At 43.8% G+C, this 22,544-nt stretch overlaps 1 protein-coding gene across 2 annotated transcripts in view; it reads left to right on the forward strand.

The window, feature by feature from the left end:
- Window positions 1–228: 228 nt before the first annotated feature.
- The window catches only part of Cdk17 (cyclin dependent kinase 17), an 85,217-nt gene continuing 62,901 nt past the window's right edge, over window positions 229–22,544 (forward strand). Inside the window, exon 1 of one of the 2 annotated variants that reach the window (XM_006988462.4) lies at window positions 229–387. The gene's annotated coding sequence lies outside the window, so the exon portion shown is untranslated. Of the gene's footprint in view, window positions 388–4,939; window positions 4,977–22,544 lie in introns of those variants that run through there. The other variant, XM_076554627.1, reaches the window with a different exon arrangement.

Below are 22,544 nucleotides of genomic sequence, written 5' to 3' on the forward strand. Positions count from 1 at the left end.
AAAGCGACGCGCACGCAGACGAACGAGAGCGGCGGCTGCGGGTCTCTCCCGAGCGTCGTCGTCGTCCTCCCCCTCCGCACCCCCGCGATCCAGCCGCCCCGGCTCGGGGGAGACCCGGTTGGGACTGAGCCGTCCGTGCGGCTCCCGGCGGCCCGGGGAGCCATGTTGAGCGGGGGGCTCGGCCACGCGTGAGGCGGCCGGCGGCCCTCGCGGAGCGGAAGGCGCGAGGAGGAGGCGGAGGGCGCGCAGGGAGGAGGGGGGGTGGTGGTGGTGGAAGGCGGAGAGGCCTGAGCCGGAGGCGCCTCCTCTGCGCGGCCGCCGCCACCGGACCTGCATCCGCTCGCCCTGCGCGCCTGCCCCGGAGTCCGGGTCCCCCCGCACTTGCTGGTGAGTTGGCGGCCGGGGGTGGGGTGGGGTGGGGTGGGGGATCGGCCGGGGATCGCGACGCCTGTCAAGCCGGCGGCTCGGGCGGGCGGCTCGGGCGGGCGGGGACGGTGCCGATCGCGAGTCCGCGCGCCGCGGCGTGGGCTGCGGGAGTGGCGAGCTGGGGGAGGCGGAGGGTGCGGTGCGGTGGGGTAGGGTAGGGTAGGGGGGCGATCCCGTCGCCGCCGGAGGTCGCTGCCGCTCGGGACTCTGCCTGGGCGGCCGGTGGCCCCCGCCGCGGAGCGAGGGGAGAGGCGGAAAGTCCCCCCCCACCCCCCAGCTTAAGACACAAAGGTCCCCGGGGGGCCCCCGGGTGGAGGAGGCGCGGGGAGGCGGGAGTGGGCGAGGACGCGGCGGCGCTGCGGGCTCCTTGGAGACGCGGAGGCTGCGCGCCGGTGGGCAAGCCAGCTCCGCGGGGGAGGAGGAGCCCTCGCGTGGGGATGGGGGGCGCGGGGGGGCGGGGAGCGGGCCGACACAAAGCTCCCCCGGGCAGCCCTCCGGCGGCGGCGGCGGGGCGGGTCACACCCCTGAGTGTCGCTCCAACCGGAGGCGGAGAGGGACTGTGGGAAACCCGGAGGACCCGGGATGGAGGAGGGGGCCGGGGTGTGTGTGTGCGTCGGGGGGCGCGCGGGGGGGGGTGTTGTTCCACCGTTGTCTCGGGCTGCAGTCGCTTTTGCTCCGTGTGTTTTATGTCCCGTTGCTTCTGCTCCCCATCTCGGCTGGGTGGTAGTGGTGGTGGTGGTGGGGAGCCCAGGTTTTTGTCTCCCACGTAACCCCCCTCCCCCGCGCACTGCCACATCGCGCCTTCTTTTTCTTCTTCTTCCCGGGTGGTTTCCCATCTCCCCCCACTTTTCACCCACTCCTCCTGGGGTAAGCGGTATTTTGCCTTCAGCTAGGAAGGAGAGCCTTTGCTAATGACAGGATGCCTGACTCGTTCTGACCCTGAACTGCCTTGAACTCTACTCTTTCTCCCTCCCCCCCCCCCACACACACACCCTTTCCTTTCTGGGATCTTTTCTGTGTCACATGGCCATTAACAATTAGCTTTTCTTCTTCTTCTTCAAACATGGCAAAAGCGTTGAGCTGGAATCCGCGGTGCCTCTCCCTTATGGAGAGGCCCTCCGGAGGGGCCACATTACCGTCCCTGGTCCCGTGTTATCGCCTCCCCGGCCAAATTCGTTTTCAAGAGACAAGTGGCAAAATTTGTTTTGAGTCTTGGCCGCTGCTGCTTTGGCCAGCAGAGTGTATTCCTGGTAGCAGACCTGTCTGTCACTTGACAGGAAATGCTTGACTGAAAGGCAGACAATTCTTGCCTCCCAACTTCACTGTTTTCTTTTTCCTGAACCTTTGTTGGCTTTCTTTAAAACGACATTTGTGCAAGAATATCGTTGTAATAAATCTGAGTGACTGTGTTGAGATTCACTTTGTTAACCCCAGAGCAGATGAAAATGAATGAGACCTCTGATCAGTGGCATCGGACCTAAACCTTTGAATCTAGAAATACATGTAAACTAAATTTTATGAGAAAAAATTGCTAGCGATAATGTAATTGGTTTTATTTATTTATTTTTATGAACCTAAGGAGTTGGCTTATAGACTAAATGTAGTGTCGCCTTGTTAATGAAGTCATCTTATTTTTTGTCGTTCTAACATCTGCATTTATCAGTGGGTTCAAACAAAAGAAGACAATATGACTGAGGACTTGTCTTTTTTTTTTTATGTTTTGAGAGTGGATATAGGAATGTGAAGAGTGTTGTTCTTTTATCTGGCAAACCATCTCATAGGCCAGAAGTATTAACTGTTTGAATGCTGGGCTTCAAAGAAACGCTGCTGAGCCTTTGAATTTAAGCTGCTTTAAAATTTTAATGCAAGGGCTGGCAAGATGGGTCAGTGGGTGAGGGCGCCTGCCCCAGGGCCTGGATTCAGTCCCTGGCACACAGGCAAAGATCGAAAGAGAGAACTAACTCCACGAAGTTGCCCTCGGACGTCCCCCACACATCATGCAAATAATAATAATAATAGCAGTCATAATACGTATTTTAAAGTTCCTATGCAAATGGGAGCTTTAACTATTTTTACAGAGAAAATGAAAACCTCGCTGAAACTATGAATGAGAAGAAAGTAAAAATAAACCTGTTTAGTGTAGGTGCAAAAATGTTACTGTTACCATAAGAATCATCGTATCTTACAATTTGCTGTCTTTAAAGTATTGACATTAAAATTTTAGGTATTTCAGCTAGGGATTAGTCTGCATTTTTCAACTTCCTATTCCCACCCCCGCCACCAAAATGTTTTAGAAACCTTTGTGAAATTAACAGGTCACATTATTAATTGATGCTTAATATACTTATCAAGCTGGGCGGTGGTGGCGAATGCCTTTAATCCCAGCACTGGGGAGGCAGAGCCAGGCGGATCTCTGTGAGTTTGAGGCCAGCCTGGTCTACCAAGTGAGTTCCAGGAAAGGCGCAAAGCTACACAAAGAAACCCTGTCTCGAAAAAACCAAATATATATATAATTTGTCAAAAAAAATGTACATTTTTTCCTGCACACTTAATACCTACTTAGATAATTAAAAAATTATGTTGCTACAAGGAAATATATCAAAAACCTAGTAAGTGTTTCTGGATTGTGGGTTGTTGTTGGTTTTTTGCCTCCACTTTTTAAAATTTTCACATTACTTTTGCAGCCTGGGAAAATGCCGAATTAAAGTCTTGTTAATATCATAATTTTCCTATTACTAAAATGGAGTTTTGTAAAATAGTTTATCCCCCTACTGGGATTTGGGCCTAAGAAAGTAACTTGATGTTAACTATGTAACATAGTATATAACCTGCCCTATACAAGTTGGTTATCAGAAGGACATAGTAAGGAAAGATGGAATTGGAGGAATTAACTAGATATGTTTATGAGCTTTGATGGTGCTAATGGCTTATAAGTCACCTGGTTCTGCAAAAACTAGAAAACGGAAAATCTTTTTGTCCTGTATCATAGCTTAGCTGTGTTGACTGCAGGGATCTTAGTGTATGTTTTGCTACATTGAGTTTTCAGATACTGTCTTAGGATGCTGCTTGCAGGTGTGGTGTATAAGATCATCGCTTTGCTCCGGGAAGGCTTGACTTCCGCCCGCTTTCAGCTTTCCAGTTTCCTTTTCCTGCACCGCTGAACTAGGGCTGTGAACCAAAGCAGCGAGGTACCTTACCGTGAACCGTGCGAACAGTGCCGTGGCCGCAGAGGAAGATGCTCAAAAGGGGAGGCGATGACGTCTCCTGATAGTCAAGAGCTATCTGAACACAATAGTTTTTGCCCTTTCCCTTTATTATTGTCTCGTAGTCTTGGCTATTTAAAAGTTGTTACATTCTGAATCTTTATTGTTGTTCTTCAGTCTTTGTAGTTTTTGCCCTTTCCCTTTATTATTGTCTCGTAGTCTTGGCTATTTAAAAGTTGTTACATTCTGAATCTTTATTGTTGTTCTTCAGTCTTTGTACAGTTACAGCTCTGTGTTCTGACAGTCTTCTACATGGGTTTTCTACTTCCAGGGTGGATAACTACTGAATAAATATGCTTCTGTGTTGGTGGGAAAGGGCCAGTATATCTTAAACCCTACTCACACAGATAGTCTCTATTGTGTTTTAGAAACGATCTCTCCTTTTGTGCATGTACAGGAACAGCAATTTTGGATTCTTTTGAATTGGAAGTGAGTAGTTTTGCTCAAAACTTTTCAGTGCTCATTTGAAGTATATTTTATAAGATGATTATGGTATTTTTCGTTTTCAGTGCTGATATAATGGTATTTAAAATGTGCTTTCCATGGCACTTGTAAATACTAGAAGACCCATCCCGCAGCTTGCCATCGAGTTTAACCTGTCAGGTGGCCAGTTTCTTTGAACTAGAGAAAGGACTGATTAGACTGGCCTTCCAGGGCCCTTCTTGTCCTTAGTGGATTTGTTGTAATTTTGCTCAGTATAATTAATTCGTGTTTAGTGGTGTGTGTGTGTTTACTTTTGATGTCTGCAAGATATTGACCCGGAAAAAGGAATAGTCAAGGGCCTGAAGAAATGTCTTGTGCATAACTTTCCCTTTCTGCCGTGTTTTGCTCTCCCTAGGCCACCTTGGAAAATCAATAAACATCTACCAGTGAATCTAATGTTTTATGGTCCACAGTAACAGACCATCATAAACACTTGTTTTCACGAGGTAGATTTACAGATCCACAGCGTATCAGCATAGCTTGCCTAGCAGAGGGCACAATTAATATTTATTTTTTTTTCTCATAGATCATCTTGTGTACTGAATGATTGCATGGCCCCCCAATTCATGTGTTGAGACCCTTAACCTACCAGTTAAATGGTTTGGAGATAGGTTTGGGGGAGCTAATTTAGATTTAGTGAAAATGATCTTGCTTTCTAAAAATATTTTTTGATAGACCTTATTTTAGTCTGTTTCATCTTCCATAACAAAATATCACCCATCGGGTGGCTTTTTAAAACAGTATTTTCTCTCTCTTCTGCAGTCCAGAAGTTTGAAGTCAGAGTGCTCCGTTGGTCAGATTCTGGTGAGGCTCTTCTCTTTGTTTCTAGACGCCTCACTCAACTGTGTGGTTGTGGTTTTCTGGCCTCTTGGTTGATGCCTGCAGGTGGAGAGGAAGGATGAGAGAAGCAGGGGGGGGGGTGTGAGAAAAGGAGGGAGGAAAAGAAACATGGGAGAAAGAGGTTCAACTACTGTTATAAGGCCCACCCTCTGGACCCTGCTTAAATCTAATTAGAGCCCCCAAACCCACCTCCGCCGGTAGGGGAGAGTCAAAACGTGCATTTGAAGCCACTTAAACATTCAGTATGTAATGTAAACTATGAGAAAGAGATTATCATTCGCTGTTGTGTTCTGGTAGACACTATTGTTTTGTTAAATCCTCACAGGAAACCTATTCTATTAGGTAAACTTTTTTTTTTTTCTTAATAAGGAAGCAAAGGTCTTAGGTTAAGTCATTTTCTTCAGCGTCCGACTACTACAGCGACCCGGGATTCAAGTTTAAGCATTCAGAAAGGCTGTAGTCACAGTGTGTCTACTGGGTGGTGGGGGATGCTAACAACAGCTCACGGACAGCCCTGTGAGCAGGCGTAAGTCAGAGAAAAGCACTTTCAGTGTCTGGAGATCTATTCCACCATCCCCCCCACCCTGCTTTCTGTTTTGGATGTTTGAGACAGTTCTGCTGTGTAGCCCACGCTAGTGTGAACTGCCATGGCTAGTTTGTAGATTTATTTCCAATCATGAATTTATCCATGTTTTCACACACAGAAGGAATTATGAATGCTGAAAAAAAGCAACACAAAAGAACCTCCCCCTGAATTACACTTGACATACACTCACTTTCTTTTCAAAATGTCTGTTCCTTTACTTTGATTTTACATGTATTAAAATGATTGAATTTGAATCATTTAAATGATAATGTGTAGATGTAACCAACCGTCTTATTAAAATAAGAAACACAGAACCAATGTAAAAGAGAAAGGCGAGAGGTCAGAACACAGAGCTAAAATCATACCTCCTGCAGTGCTCCTAGCTTCCCGGAAAGAGAGCTACTTCCTGTTTGTCTGTCTTTAAATAGTCTTTCTGTTCTGCCTTCTCATTGGTTGTAAACCCAAACACATGACTGCCTCGTCACTGCCTGTAAGTACCGCCCTCTAGGTCTTAAAGGCATATGTTTCCAATGCTGGCTGTATCCCTGAACACACAGAAATCTACCTAGCTCTTCTAACCACCATGCTCTTGCTATGGCTCTAATACCTCTGACCCCAGGGCAACTTTATTTATTAACATAAAATTAAAATCACATTTCAGTACAAATAAAATACCACCATAATAATGCTTTCATTATTTGAGCGTATGCCATCTGTGTTGGCCAGTGTTACAGTGCTGTGACAGAATATGGGAGAAAAATCACCTTCTAAGAGGAGACAGTTACGTGGACTCCTGGGTCAGGGGCCTCAGTCCATGGTTATTTGGCTCCGTAGCGCATGGGCCTGTGGTCAGGCAGAACAGCACAGTGAGGAGCATGTGTGTGGTGGAGCAGAGCAGATAACCTCCTGGCGTCTGGGAGCAGAAAGAAGACAGAAGGGCCGGGTGGTGGTGCACACCTTTAATCCCAGCACTCGGGAGGCAGAGGCAGGTGGATCTCTGTGAGTTCGAGGCCAGCCTGGTCTACAGAGCGAGATCCAGGACAGGTACCAAAAACTACACGGAGAAACCCTGTCTTGAAAAACGAAAAAAAAAAAAAGAAAAAAAAAAAGAAGAAGAAGAAGAAGACGACAGAAGGAGGAGCGAGATAGATTATATCCCTCATGGTCATGTCTTCCAGAACCTACTTCCTTACCTAGACCTTCCTCCTGAAGTTTCCACTGCCTCCCAGCAGCTCGCTAGGTTATTAATTCATAAATAGATTAATCTGTTCATGAGATCAGCGCTTTCATGATCTAGTCACCATCCGAAGGGCTCACTGTCTGAACACTGCTGCTTTGGGAACTGAGCTTTTAATGCTTGGACTTCTGGGAATGTTTGGGAGCCAATCCATGATACCATCAAAGGGATCCTTTGACTGGTATTGGTAAAAACTTTAACACACACCTACACACACACACCCTACACAAACCCCATCTATTGGTTTTTGATCTTGATATATCTTATAAGCAAGGTATAAATTTTGCATATTTTTTATTCAGCGATCCACTAAAAATAGAAATATGATATTTTTCATATTGAAAATTGATCTTTAGGATAGAAAACTGTAAGTTAGTATTGTTAACAGATGTGGTCCATTAAGATGAAAAGGAATTTTCCCCCGTAAAGGTTAATAATAAGAACCATTTGGCTGGTCATCTTGGCACATACCTGTAATCCCAGTGCTGGGGTGAGTGAGGCAAGAGGATTGCAAGCAATTTTAAAGCCATTCTGAGTTACATAGTGAGATTCTGTCTCAAAAAAAAAAAGAAGGAAAGAAAGAGAAACTAAATGAAAAAGACAAGGTTGGTTGGTTTGTTTTTTGGTGTGTGTTCTATGTATATGTACGTGTGACTCTGATGCATGTACCAAGGACAGAGGTTGGTGTGGCGGGCGTGTGCTATTGATCTCCACCTTTTTTCTTTAATTTTTTTTCCCCCCAAAGAGTCTGTCATTGAACCTGGAGAGTTCCGTGTTCAGGGAGACTGGCTAGGCAGTGAGCTGAGCGCCAGGGATGCTGTCTGTACCTCTCCAGCACTGGGATGCAGGCAGGTGGCACCAGGCGCGGCTTTTTTGCCTGGTTCTGGAAACCTGCACTCAGGTCCTTATGCTTACGTAAGCATTTCGCCGACAGCTCTCTCTCTATCGTTCTTCGTAGCGTGTTCTTCATTTTACGTTCTTGCTACACTTGTAAGATTTTTTCGGTTCTCTGCGTATGTTTGTAAACAGCGAAGCAAATACCCAAAGGTGTTTTGTCACTATATCATCCTAGATTATTTACTCACTTGATTATTTTTTTCAAAGCATGTTTTTAATGGTGCAGTATTTTTCATTGTCAGCAAATACTTGTTTTTAGTATATGTTAATGTTCAGTAGTAAAACAAAGGTTGGTAAAAGCTCTATATTTGTGAGAAATTACCAACTAACAAACCAGAGACAGTTCTCCTTTTTAAATGAATGCATGGTTTTTCATGGTTATTTTTTTCCCCAAAGGATCAGAGGAAAATGGAAATGGATATTAGAGCTGGGGTTCAAAGATGAGGAAACTTGGGTGCTGATATTTTAATGCCGTGGTGCTTACTTGGAGAGGACTTCTCAGTTTTGAGGCCCAAACGTCATTTCCTCCGACGTCTTCCTTATTCTGCTCTGACAGCGTTATGGTGTTTATGTTATTTTTAACATTTATGTCCGCTGTGGTGCTGAAGATATTCTGCTGTGGGGAGCGTCTGCGTCTCTCTCTTTGACTTTGTGCTCTGTTTTTCCTTTCCGTGACCTCATCTGCCCACCCCATTTATGTATCGTCCTGTTCAGGGGACGGGTGGGACTTAGGCAACACCACACCAGGCTTGTAAAGTCCAATCAGGGTTGGTGGCCTAGACACAGTGAACAGTAATTTCAGGTTTCGAATACTGGAGAATACCATGTTGTCAGTGTTTGTGGGAGAGTGATCTAGAAGCCGGTCATGGAGGGGTAGTGATTTGGCATTGTTGAGACTTTTTAATTACGTGCGAGCTGCACAGACTTGTTAGAGAAAGTGAGGAGAAAAGCCTGTGGCCCTCAAACATGGTTGTCTTTTAGACAAATGAAAAATACAAAAGTAGCCTGTATACATTGAATACTCACTTCTAAAGGCCTGAAACCAGTGGTCAGGATCAGAGTAATTTTGCTTCACTGAAAACCTTTCGTTTCTTTTGAAATCTAGCTGTTCAGCTGGGTAATACCTGAATGCACGTAGGACGTACAGAATTGTATCGGAAGGGTTGGACAGGGTTTTTAGTGTTGTTCCTGCAACCCAGTAGTCAGTGTTTATAATTGATCGAGAATTTGTTTCCCAATATAATTAAAAATGTTTCACTTTCAAAATTAAAACTGAATCTTATATTATACCTGTGCTGGTGTAAGGTCTGTTATAATTAATGCATTTACTTTACAAACCAGGGGTTATAGCTTTGTACTATCATGTTTAAAATGTTAGCATTTACAAGTGAACTTTCACAGTTCATGAGATTTAGAGCTTTTCAAACATCTCAACTTGTAGTTGTAGATGGTCTTAATCCATTAATTTTTCTGTGTCGCATTTTGAGAATAAAATTACCTACATGTGTTATTTCACAAATGATGGAGTAAGCATTGTATTTTATAACATAATGGAGATCTGATCTGTTTTTTCAGGTTGATCAGTGATTCATAAGGACAAAAGAATCAAAATAGTATGGATTTTTAAATTGTACATGCTTCTTGGATTTTCTTTTCTTTTTCTTTTTCTTTTTTTTTTTTTTTTTTGGTTTTTCGAGACAGGGTTTCCCTGTGTAGCTTTGTGCCTTTCCTGGAACTCACTTGGTAGCCCAGGCTGGCCTTGAACTCACAGAGATCCGCCTGGCTCTGCCTCCCGAGTGCTGGGATTAAAGGCGTGCGCCACCACTGCCCGGCACTTCTCAGATTTTCTAAAATGCCTCACTGCTCTTGCCCAGTGTGGAAATCACTGTGGTAGTGAGCATGTGTATAAGACTAAATCACGTGGGACACTCAGTGTTGTTTCTTATCTAGCAGTCTTTAGGAATAAAGAGGACATTGACCTCATGTATGCTTGAAATCTTCATAAGCATTTCTGTAGGGCCAGGCAAATTTTCCTTACAGTAATTTCCAGCCTTGTGGGTGGCCTCCTGTTTGGCATCTACACATTTGAGACAGTGTGTATTATCCTTCTTAAAGACCCTTGTATGTGACTCTCAAGGTGGTGGTGGTGGTGGTGGTGGTGGTGGTGGTGGTGGTGGTGGTGGTGGTTTTTAAATAGAATAATTGCTCATGAAACCTTTTTTTTTTTTAAAAAAAAAAGCCTGACCTTTTATTCTTTGTCATGAAATCTTCTTGGATGGTGCTGCCTTTTGTACTCTTGTTTATTATCTTTTGCTCTAGGCCAGCGGACTTAACCTGAACTTCAAAAATCTTCTTGTTGTTTAGAAACAAAAAGTCCGTGTGTGTGTGTGTGTGTGTGTGTGTGTGTGTGTGTGTGTGTGTGTGTGTATGTGTGTGTGTGTGTGTGTGTCTGTCTGTCTGTCTGTCTGTCTGTCTTGCCTGCTGCCCTTCATCTGTCTGTCTTTATCTCGAGGGCAATCGCCAGCTCTGCTCCAGAACAACTGAGTCCAAATTCCGGCTTGGATTTCTAGTGGTCTATGTAATTCTTGGCGAGTCATGAATTTTAGCATTGTGCTAAAATTAATAGAACAACTACTAATATACAAATTAAATTTAAAGACAACATGATTTAAACGGCACTTTTCAGTCGTTTATTTTCTCAAAACTTCCAGTTTTGCCAGTTTTGGGGGCAGCGAGAAGAGTTAGGATCCTTGTTTATGTATGAAACTGTTCCGTTTATTTTATCTCGCATTCTTTTAGTGGACAGGCCCTTGCTCACTTAAGTTTGTTTCTTATCAGTGTCCTTCTGTTTCTAGCTGCATGATCTTAATGACTACAGTTTTGAAATTTGTTTTTAAAATGTACGGTAATGTAAAAACTAGGTAATCTAAATTCCCTCATGCACTGTTTATCATCTTCAGATATTCCCAATTGCCGTCTGTTCACAAATAGTTTCATATTTTTAAGATAATTTTTGTAATGTAACATTTTTTAAGGTAGCAAATAATTCTGAAGACTGTGATTTTTACTGTTTGCATTGACCTATCAAAAGAGGTCTAACCATTTTATAGGGTGTGACAATGCTTACTTTTACTTTTCCTATTTTACTATTTTAGATTTCGCTATGATAAACTTGAATGAGTGACACCCCCTCCTCCCCCCCACACACACATTTCCTTAGAGCATGTAAATATCCAGAAGTGGGATTCTCAAATGAAAATTTATTAAATCTTTTTTCAGGTATTTCCTTTTTTGTTTTTGTTTTTTTTCCTCTGGAGCTGAGGACCGAACCCAGGGCCTTGCACTAGCAAGGGCTCTGCCACTGAGCTAAATCCCCAACTCCTCTGGTATTTCCTATTGTACCAGTATCACCGGTGATAAGCCATATTAGTGATACAAATGTTGCGGTTAATCTTGTTTAGATTGAGAGCTATCAAGAACATCGGTAGTGTGTCTGTCAGTGTTTCCAGAGATGGTTAGATCTTGAAGGCTTTGACTTAATGAATGAGTTGAATCCCTTGATAGATTTAAAACATTGGGAGGTAGTGGAACTGGCAAGTCGTGCCTAGTTGGAAGAAGCAGGCCACTGGGGGCATAATTTAGGGTACCCTCTTTTCCCTGACCACTTCCTGTTACGTGTGTACTCAGCTTCTAGTGGACCTCGATGTGAGCTGTGCTCCATTACACCCTTCCTGTTGAGATCTAAACTTCTGAAACCACGGTTTTAACTCTTCACTCTCCTTGGTTGTTTATGTCAAGTCTTTGGTCACAGTGATGCACAGTCTATCATTAATATAGCAGGTGGTTTTTATTGAATAAAGCACACGCCATGTAAGCGTGAGGACCTGAGTATGAGTCCTCAGACTCCATGGGAAGCTTGGCCCTGGAGCTTGCTTCTGTGATCTCACTACTGCGAGGTGAAGTGGGAGGTGGAAACAGGAGTCCCTTGGAAGCTGGCAGAGTAGCCAATCTGTTTACTTCTTACCCATGTCACACAGGGAAAAGGTGAGGATGACCCCTGAGGGCCTCTGACCTCCACACAGGTAACATGGCACCCCACAAACCTAGGAATCCACCGACACACATCACACACACATTTGTTTCTCACAATTGGCGAATAGCAAGGGATCATTGATGTTGGGATGTTGAAATTTTTTCCCTTCTTCAATCCTTGAATTTACTTTTTTTTAAAAAAATTACTCTGTATTTTGCTTTGTTTCAAACGGTGGCATATATATATATCTTTTTAATTGGAGGCAATTATTTTAGGGGATTCATCTACTTTTTAAAAAATTTATTTCACCTTTTAAAGTTATTGCCACCTTAAATCTTCCTATCTGGTATGGCAAGACACTTCATTTTATTCCACCTGATCTTTTGATGTTCTTATTGTTTTTATTCCACTTTTATAAATGGTAGACAAAAAATGTAGCCTGGGGAGTGGTATGAAAGTTTATGGAAGGGAAACTGCAGTTGACTCCTTAGCTCCCTAGAATATTGATCTCTATTGTTTTTCTCAAAACTGTCTCTATTATAAAATTTGAACTCTAAATATGTCATCCTGTCAGTAAGAGTTGCTTCAGGATTGGAATATATTTTCTAGGTATTACTACTTAAAGAGCATCCCAGTCAAATATCAGTAGTTTATTTAGAGAAAAGAAGCCCTAAGTAGGAAGAAGGAAAGTAATTTGTGAGATGATCGGTGGATGAGGTCAAAGAGAGACCTTGCCCTTTGTGTTACTTGGTTGCAGAGATAAAATACCAAGAACAAGGCACTAGAGAAGAAGAGTTCATCTGGGTTTATGGTTCCAGAAGGAGAGTCCATAGTGAGGGAGGAGGCATGGTGGAGGAGGCCAGAGCAGGGAGCTGAGAGATCACATCTTCAGCCACACAGAGCAAGCAGAGAGTAAACTAGACCTGCAAAACTATAAACTCGGGAAGCTCACCTCCAGTGACATACTGCCTCCAGCGAGGCTGCACTTGGTAAAGGCCCCATCACCCCCTGAACGACCACCAGCAGGAGACCACGTGTTCAGATACCTGAGCCCGTGGGAGACAGTTTCAGTTTAAACCACCACACCCAGTAAGGAACTTAGATTGTACTCATTGGTTGAAGTGAGCTCCATATTAACATTCTTCGACAGTGAAAGTCTTGGGCCACTTGCTGGCCGAATGGATAATGTTTGTAGTATGTTGATGTTCAGAAGCAGCTTCAGCCGTTGGCATTTTGTGTGGAGAATGCTGTTTGCTTCACCTCAGAGACACGAAGACTGTTAACTGTCTCTCGGGAACACTAGGGAAAGAGAATTTAGTTTGCAAACACGGCCATTCTTATCTTCCAGTAAGATAATGTTTCTCTGTGTTGGAAGTTGCTGTTGCCATGGGTGGGGGGGGGGCAGATAAGAGATATAAATAATAGGTTTACAAAATATAGAAATTGTGGGTCCTTCTCTTCAACTATAAACGGCCTACTTTATAAGTAAGAATACACATACTGTGTCTCTGTGAATGCTTTTGCAGTCCTTAAAACTTTGCCTCCCGGCTAATGCAGATGGTCGAGCAATACTATTCATTTAGGAGTTGCTCACTTAAATTGTATGCAGGGTCTGAGAATCAGCTAATTATACCATCTGTGTGCATGCCAGTATTTAAAACTCAGTTTGAGTTTTCCTTGAAATGCCTCTGCCGTGTTCAAGTTTGTGAGGAATGTTTTGGGCACACGGCATAAACAAATGAATAATTTACGCTGGAGATCTTTGCATATTAGATAATTTTTTATGTTTAATAGCGCTGTAGTATTTCATTACGTAGCTGTGCTATGGTTTTGTCCTTTGTACTTCATGATTCTGAGCTGTTCCCATTTTTACTTCTGTAGGGTCAAGAAAGCAGCTCTGTATGTATGCGTTAATCTTTGAAAGAGGCTTCAGGGGGCTGGAGAGATGGCTCAGTGGTTAAGAGCACTGGCTGTTCTTCCAGAGGTTCAATTCCCAGCAACCACAGGGTGGCTCACAACTCTCTGTAATGAGATCTGGCGCCCTCTTCTGGCCTGCAGGTGTACATGCAGACAGAACACTGTATACATAATAAATAAATCTTTTTTTTTTTTTTTTTTGGTTTTTCGAGACAGGGTTTCTCTGTGTAGCTTTGCGCCTTTCCTGGAGCTCACTTGGTAGCCCAGGCTGGCCTCGAACTCAAGAGATCCGCCTGGCTCTGCCTCCCGAGTGCTGGGATTAAAGGCGTGCGCCACCAACGCCCGGCATAATAAATAAATCTTAAAAAAAAAAAAAGAAACTTCAGAAGGTTGCGTTCCATATTGAGAAGGCTGTTTTTACTCTAGATCTCTCTCTCTCTCTCTCTCTCTCTCTCTCTCTCTCTCTCACACACACACACACACACACACACACACACATACACACACACACACACACACACTCACCCCCAGGGAATGTGTTTGAGAAAGAGAACCCATGTATTCCTTTGCCCTGTCGGTTGAAATGATGTAAGAGACAGTGACACTCAGGATGAATGGGCGCACTCAACTAATAACTCGCTCTCAGTTCTTAAGACCTGGCCAGTAAAAGGACCCAGGCCTGTTTGGAGAAATGGCTGAATTCTTGGGCTAGGGGAAGAAGTGAAAATTTCAGGTGACCCTGTGGCATTATAGTGCTGACCTGACATGACAGTAGTTTGTCACAACCTGCTAGAAGAGTGCATGGTGGCTCGTACCAGGATAATGGGGGCACCAAAATAAATTAGATGCAGTTAATCAGAATATAAAACAATACTGTGAGTTCATACTGATGTAGATCTCTAGAGCAAAATGGAGTTATGCATGTGTAACATCTTCTTCTTCTTCTTCTTCTTTTTTTTTTTTTTTTTTTGAGACAGGGTTTCTCAGTGTATCCTGGCTGTCTTGGAACTTGCTCTGTAGATCAGAGTAGCCTCAAACTCAGAGGTCCACCTGCCTCTGCCTACCAAGGGCTAGAATTAAAGGCATACACCAGCATGTCTGGCCTAATTCCTTACTTCTTAAGTGTAAACTACACATAGCAATTTCCTTCTAAAGAGTGCAAGTGTAAAAATTTGGGGAAAGAATTTTAATTTGACTAGGAAAAACCTGAGAAACACTACCGTAGTCATGTGGTCAAGATTAGCATCAGTAATGATAAATGTGTTGATATTTAGTTGTGAGAATGCACTTCATGTTTGTGGTTTTCTGCCCTGTAAATTATGACCCTGGTTTAGCCGTGAGAAAGTGTTAGTCAGATCCTAATTGAGGAACATTCTACACAGACTGGAGTGGTACTGGTCAGATTGTCTGTGTCATCAACAACAGGGAAGTCAGACCCTGCCATGGCCAAGAGTAACCTAAGGATATGTTATTATTGCAGAACAGCGTAAACTGGACAGGATCCCGGGACACAAAGAGTACATTAGATTAAAACTAAGGAAATGGAATTAAATGGTGGACTTCATTTGATAATAATGTATTACTATTGGTTCATTAACTGTGACAAAGGTGCCACTCGAATGTAAGATGTAAAAAGTAGGAACCTGAGTGTGGGGTGTAGGGGAACGCTGTGTCTTGTATTTGTAACTTTTCTGTGAATCTACATTCTAAAAAGTTTATTTAAGAATGATAAATTCGCGGGGCGGTGGTGGTGTAAGCCTTCAATCCCAGCACTTGGGAGGCAGAGCCAGGCAGATCTCTGTGAGTTCGAGGCCAGCCTGGGCTACAGAGCGAGATCCAGGACAGGCACCAAAATGACACAGAGAAACCTTGTCTGAATTTGAATTCTTGCGTATTTTTGGTGGGTATTGCTTTATTGCCATTTCGTACTTCTGCCTACGAGTGCCAAAGTCCTGATCTGTCTGTAGCCGCCATACTTTCTGGAATTTTACCAGTTGGGTAGATGAGAACAGGTGGAATTCAGGCTATTGTAGTTTTCATCTTATCAGTGATGTTGACTAGTTTATTTCGTAGGCTTATGGGTTGTTTTGCCCCCTCCCCCGCCCATGAACCCTTATGATCTTTAGTTTTCTTCTTGGTCATTTGTCTGTTTCTTTTTGGTTCAGTACTCTAGAAGATTAGTCCCTTGTATCTGATCTCAGCTTTAGTTTTTGGGGTTGTTGTGGGTTTTTTTTTTGTTTGTTTGTTTTTTTAAAGATTGTTTATGGTCTTTTTAAAAATTGAGATTTTTTTTTGTTTTCCTGTACTTTATATGGTAATGTTTTTCTTTCATGTTTGATTTGTAAATACAGTTAGAAGACCTTCCATCACAGCCAGTTCTTAGGTGAATTCTATGTCTTTGTCCTAGATAGTGAGGTTTCTGTTTTCTTTTTTTTTTTTTTTTTTTTTTTTTTTTTTTTTTTTTTTTGGTTTTGGTTTTTCGAGACAGGGTTTCTCTGTGTAGCTTTGCGCCTTTCCTGGAGCTCACTTGGTAGCCCAGGCTGGCCTCGAACTCACAGAGATCCGCCTGCCTCTGCCTCCCGAGTGCTGGGATTAAAGGCGTGCGCCACCAACGCCCGGCTTTCTGTTTTCTTTTTAAAGTACACTTTCTATTATGGAGGGTTTGAAAAGTACGTAGACTATAGTTTGGTCATAGCCACCTCCACCTACCTCTTCCTTCCCCAATCCCTTGTTTCTCTCTCTCTCTCTCTCTCTGTCTCAATAGCGCACTGAGGCCGGCTTGTGCTGCCCTTTTAAGCATGGGTGTGGCCCATCCACTGCGGTAGGGTGGACCTCCCAGGGGCCACACCCTTAAAGTAAACCAACTGCGGGTCGTGTGTCCGGTGTCGTGTCATGTCGTCCGTGTCCTGTCCCCCGTCCCCCCGTGTCCCCCCCCCCCCCCAGCAGGCTTCACCTGTTAGCGGCCCTTCAGCTAACAGTGGGGACCGTTTCTGTTTTCACATTTAAGTTCTAAATACTTCATTTAGCACGTTGTAGCACGTTGTAGTCCTCGCGGTGTTTTCATTTTGTTATTATTACAGTTGTGTGTTTGTGGTGGTATGGGGGAAAGAGGGGCGTGTGTGGAGGTCAGAGGACAACCGGGAAGCTGTTTTCTCCTCCCATCATGTGAGTCCCTGGGCTATAGCTTAGGCTTGGTGCTAAGTTCTTATTGCATTTTAAATACTCGGGCATTGACTCTTTGCTTTTATTTTTAAACTATGTGTATGTTTGTGTGTGTGGGGGGGGCGCGGCGGGTATGTGCATGTGAGTGCAGGTGTCCAGGGAGGCCAGAGACATTAGATACCCCTGAGGTTGTAGTGACAGCCAGCCACCTCACTAAACTTGGATCCTCTGCAAAAGCAGTATGTACTCTTGACCAGCGAGTCTGTCTAGCCTCATGGTTTGGTTTTTGAGATAAAGTCTCCTGTAGTAGCTCAGGCTGGCCTCATGGCGGTCCCCCTGCCTCAGCCTCCCAAGTGGGGTTACAGGTGTGTAACTCACCACAGCCGGTTCTGTTTCCTCTCGATGGGTAAGAATTGTTAGCATCTGTGGAGATTTAAGGGGGACCACTCTGAGTTGTGAGTCAGTTTTTACAGTTTCTTTCACTGTTAAATTGTACCCTATTTCCTAGGATTTTTCTTCTGTTGACTATTATGATTGATGATTATTTCTTTTTTAAAAAATTTTATGATTTATTTTTATTTTATATGCACTAGTATCTCATCTGCATGTGTTTCTGTGTGTGGGAATCCGATCTCCTGGAACTGGAGTTGTATAGACGGTTGTGAGCTGCCATGTGGGTGCTGGGAATTGAACCCAGGTCCTCTGGAAGAGCAGCCAGTGCTCTTAACCGCTGAGCCATCTCTCCAGCCCCTGGTGATTATTTCTGGATTCAGTTTTCCCTATTGTGTCTCACAGATTATTTTTCCTTAGATGAGTAAACTTGTCTCTGATGTATTTCTCATCTTTCTTGTAATTTCTCACTATACATCATATCCATTCTTGGTAGTGTATTTGATAATTAGAAATTTAATCGGTGGACCAGTTAACTCATTTATCAAGACACTGAAGCTAGTTGTGTGAGTGGATGCCATCTACGTTCGTAGGGTGGTGATTTAGCATAAACTTTTACAAAGGCGTTCATATTTTCTGACAGGGCTTGTCATGAATCTGGTATCGCTGAACTGAATGTTTAATAGACATTTGGGAAATTGTCCAGTAGTGCAGTACAATGCTTGCTCCTGGAAAATGTTACCAAAACTAAGCTATTGAGTTTATTACTTACACCAGTAAAGGAGTGCCATCTTTCCAGGGCTGGAAGTGTCTGTGTGGCTGGGGTGGAGCAGGTCAGAAGATGATGGGGAGATAGTGGTCGTAGTGACCCGATTGGTTTTTTTGTTTATTTTTTTGGTTTTTCGAGACAGGGTTTCTCTGTGTAGCTTTGTGCCTTTCCTGGAACTCGCCATGGAGACCAGGCTGGCCTCGAACTCACAGAGATCCACCTGGCTCTGCCTCCCGAGTGCTGGGATTAAAGGCATGCGCCACCACCGCCCGGCTTTAGTGACCCAATTGGAAGGGACAGCAGAATTGGAGTGTTGACTGTTGGGAGGCTGGTTACAGTGTGGACTGACCAGATTGGGTAGATAATGGAATATTTTCTCTGGATTTGTCAAATGCAAATGGACTAGACATTGTTTAGATATTTATTACTTGTATGTATTGTATATAGTTATTGTACTTATTGTATATAGTTTTTCTTATATTAGTTATAACTTTTTTCTTTTTATAAGAATAAAAAGGGAAATATGGCGATGTTTTATTTGTGCTGAAATGTGATTTTATTTGTATGTTAATAAATAAAGTTGCCTGGAGATCAGAGCTAAGAGCAAGCCATTTAGCAGAAGTCTGGCAGTGGTAGCACCTGCCCTTAATCCAATCACATGGCAGGCAGAGTCTCTGTGTGTTCAAGGACACAGCCAGCATGGAGATACATGCCTTTAATCACTGTACCAACCATAGAGACCTGGAGGTCTGCATAGACAGGCAGTGACGAGGAGGTCATGTGGTTGGGTTTAGAACCAATGAGAAGGCAGAACAGAAAGGCAATTAAAAAGACGGGTCACACAAGAGAAGGTCTGTCTCTCGGGCAGGACGGCAGCATCTACAGAGGCTGGTTACAGTGTGGAGTTCAATGCTCGGCTTGATGGAGGTAGTGTAAGGCTCATGATGGAGTTTAAAGGTTAGCGGACGCAGCAAGGCAAGCCTTTTTGGGTAAGACAGTCCAACAGTTGGAAAGTGAACAATCATTTACTGCTATTTATTGAAACATGGGGTAGTCTGATGTTAGTTTATATGAGTTTTTTGGGAAGTTCCTGAAGTGAACAATGAAGTTATTTGAAACCCTTATCTTCCTGTCAGGAGTTTCCTGGAATAGTGAAGTCATTTTTCTGCAGACAGCCGACTAGCTGGTTCATGTAGACTGTGAACTTAGTGTAGACAGTGGCGATTCTTAGCACCCATTCTGAACGGCTACACTCTTGAAAAATGTGTTTATAAAAAGTTAAAATCTTGGTCCCTTCTGTAAAGACAATATATTCTTTGTTTTTTGTGGTTTTCTTTTTGCTTGTTTGCTTTATGTTCATTGGTGGTTGCCTGCATGTATGTCTGTGTGAGGGTGTCAGATCTTGGAGTTACAGACAGCTGTGAGCTGCCATGTGGATGATGGGAATTGAACCCCAGTCCTCTGGAAGGGCAGTCAGTGCTCTTAACCGCTGAGCCATCTCTCCAGCCCTGACAATACAATACATTTTCTTTTGTTTTTCAAGACAGGGTTTCTCTGTGTAGTTTTGGTGCCTTTCCTGGATCTCGCTCTGTAGATCAGGCTGGCCTCGAACTCACAGAGATCCGCCTGGCTCTGCCTCCCGAGTGCTGGGATTGCAGGCGTGCGCCACCACTGCCTGGCTCACTCTAGCTCTTCTGGGCTTTGTCACTTGGCGGGAACCCCACCCTGGATTCGGACTTTGCATAGAAATGGTTCTCTGACTAAACACTTTTGCCCCTCTGTCACTCCTGGACACAAACACACCCCGATGGGAGCCTCGGCCCTTTGACCACTGCCCAGCATACAATACATTCTGTGAGGGAGTAATTTGATACTGAATCCCCCCCTTCCCCCCAGCAACAGGGTCCAACTTTAACCTTCTACTTAAGACCCCCTAGTAGGCAGTTGAATATGAGTTTGTAGCCAGAAAAGAGTTCAGAATCAGAGAAAAAAATCATGAGTTATTACATGGATGCTTTTGAAGCATCATATGCCTAGATGAGTTTGTCTAAGGAGGAAACAAGGTAAGAAAAATGTGAGGGCTAAGAGTTCTGATATTTGGGCCAGGCAGCGGTGGCGCATGCCTTTGATCTCAGCACTTGGGAGGCAGAGGCAGGCGGATCTCTGAGTTCGAGGCCAGCCTGGGCTACAGAGTGAATTCCAGGAAAGGCACAAAGCTACACAGAGAAACCCTGTCTCGAAAAACAAAAACAACAACAGAGTTCTGATATTTGATGGTTCGTGCGTGTGTGGCTAGCTAGTAATGAAGAGGGATTGAAAGTGCAAAACTGACGAATTAGTGGTTGGTTACTGTGTACAGGTCATAAGAGTGTTTTTCAAGTCTCCTCTTTGATGTCTATTGATGTTTTACCTGCATGCATGTCTGGGCACTACATGCTTGCACTGCCCAAGGAGGCCAGAAAGAGGGTAGGGGATCTCCTGGAGTTACAGCTACGGATGCCTGTGAGCCACCAGGTGGGTGCTGGGTCCTCTGGAGGAACTGCCAGTGTTCTTAACTGCTGAACCATCTCTCCAGTCTTCCAAAAAAAAAAAAACGTGTTTTGTTTTGTTTTCCTTTTTTTTTTTTTTTTTTTTTTTTGGTTTTTCGAGACAGGGTTTCTCTGTGTAGCTTTGAACCCTTCCTGGAACTCACTTGGTAGCCCAGGCTGGCCTCGAACTCACAGAGATCCACCTGCCTCTGCCTTCCAAGTGCTGGGAATAAAGGCGTGCGCCACCACCGCCCGGCCCAAAAAAAAAAACAAAAAACACGTTTTTAAGAATGAAGGAGGACTGGGGGCAGAGCTTAGTTAGTAATGCTTGCCTGCCTTGCAAACACGAGTACCTGAGTTTGATACCCAGAACCTGTGTTAGACAGATAGATAAATAGCCAGGCCTGGTGTGCTGGTGTACATGTGTAATCCTAACACTGGCAGATCTCTGGGACTCACTGGCCTCCCAATCTAGTCTACTTGGTAAGTTCCAGTCCAGTGAGAGACCCTGTCTCCAACAACAAGGTGGACAGCCCCTGAAGGAATAATGCCTAGATGGAGAAATATCTGTAGGCTCCGGGGAGAGTTTTCACTTACTAGTTCTTCTGTCCATGCACAAAACAGAGTCTGCTCATACAATTCCCCAGTCTCCTCTTAGTGCATTCCTAGTGAGAAATTCTGCTTATAGGTTAGTTACTTGAAATCGAGAATATTTTTGTAGATTAAGTAGCAAAAGTTACTTATTCAGTCACATTGGTTATGTTTGGGGACTGCAATTTCATGTGCTGTACAGACATTTGATGCTCATACTTTGTACAAGAAGCTGTTGGATGTTACATATATGTCAGCCATGAAACCCAATTCTTACTAGATCTTATATTCTTTGGAGATCATTGTTAATTGCTTTCTTTTTTAAAGGGGGAAGAAAGCATGGTTTTCTCAGCTTCATACATACTTCATTCTCCTCAGTGTCTGAATGAAGCAATCAGAAATGGAATGTAGGTTAGGTTTACTCTAAAACTTAACTCTCAATTTCTGCAGAGTACATATCCTGTATGCTATAGAGCTTTAACCATCAGTGCAAGAGTTGTTTGTAATAACATTTGACTAGGTAGCGAGAAATCATTCTGGTCTTACTTAGACAATTAAGTTGAATTCACTTAATTCTGTCTACTTAATAGAAAATTCAGCCAGCTAGATATCTTGATGAGAGTTCTGATTAATTTAAGCATTACTCCATCCATCCATCCGGGACAGGATATTCCAAGTAGTCTGGGCTGGCTTCTCATTATTTAGTTTCCAGTCTGACCTAGAATCCATGATGTTCCTGCTCTGCCTCCCCAAGTCCTGGAATTATCCATCCCTAGCTTCAAGTGTTACTTTTCTAATGTTTTCTTGTATCCTGATAGAAAACTTTTCTTTGTATATTAAAAAATTTGCGTGTAAATATTTGAACATCTTCTTGCTTTATTTTATATTAATATCTGACCCACAACTTCACTTTTCTCTGTTTAATGTTCAGAAGTTCCTTAAGCAAGTGGTAGTCCAGGCTGGCCTCGAACTCACAGAGATCTGCCTGGCTCTGCCTCCCAAGAGCTGGAATTAAAGGCGTGCGCCACCACTGCCCGGCTTGCTCTCTCTGTTTTAAGATCGATATGTGAACAATTTCTAATTTTCTGCCCAGCAGGTAATATAGAAGATTTACCTTCCCCCCAAAATCATATACAGATTTTTCTGAAGGTGATGGTCGTTGTATAGTTTTGAAGTCAATGATGCAGTCTCTGGAAGACGTTTGGGAGAGTCTTCCAGTGTCTCTAGAATCTTAAGAGTGTGCTTTTCCTTAACTGCCTTTCCTGCAGAAAAGCATCACCAGAAGATTGGGGAGGGCTGGCAGTTTTAGTGTGTCCCAGGGCTGCCACTGTTGCTGAGGAGACTTGGCCCAGGGCTGCCATCTAGCAGAGTTAGTCTTACACCGACTTTAATAAAGGGCTGGTTTAGAAAGATGTAGCAGGT

Source organism: Peromyscus maniculatus, chromosome 18, assembly GCF_049852395.1.
Source record: "Peromyscus maniculatus bairdii isolate BWxNUB_F1_BW_parent chromosome 18, HU_Pman_BW_mat_3.1, whole genome shotgun sequence".
In the NCBI taxonomy this organism is placed as follows: Eukaryota; Metazoa; Chordata; class Mammalia; order Rodentia; family Cricetidae; genus Peromyscus; species Peromyscus maniculatus.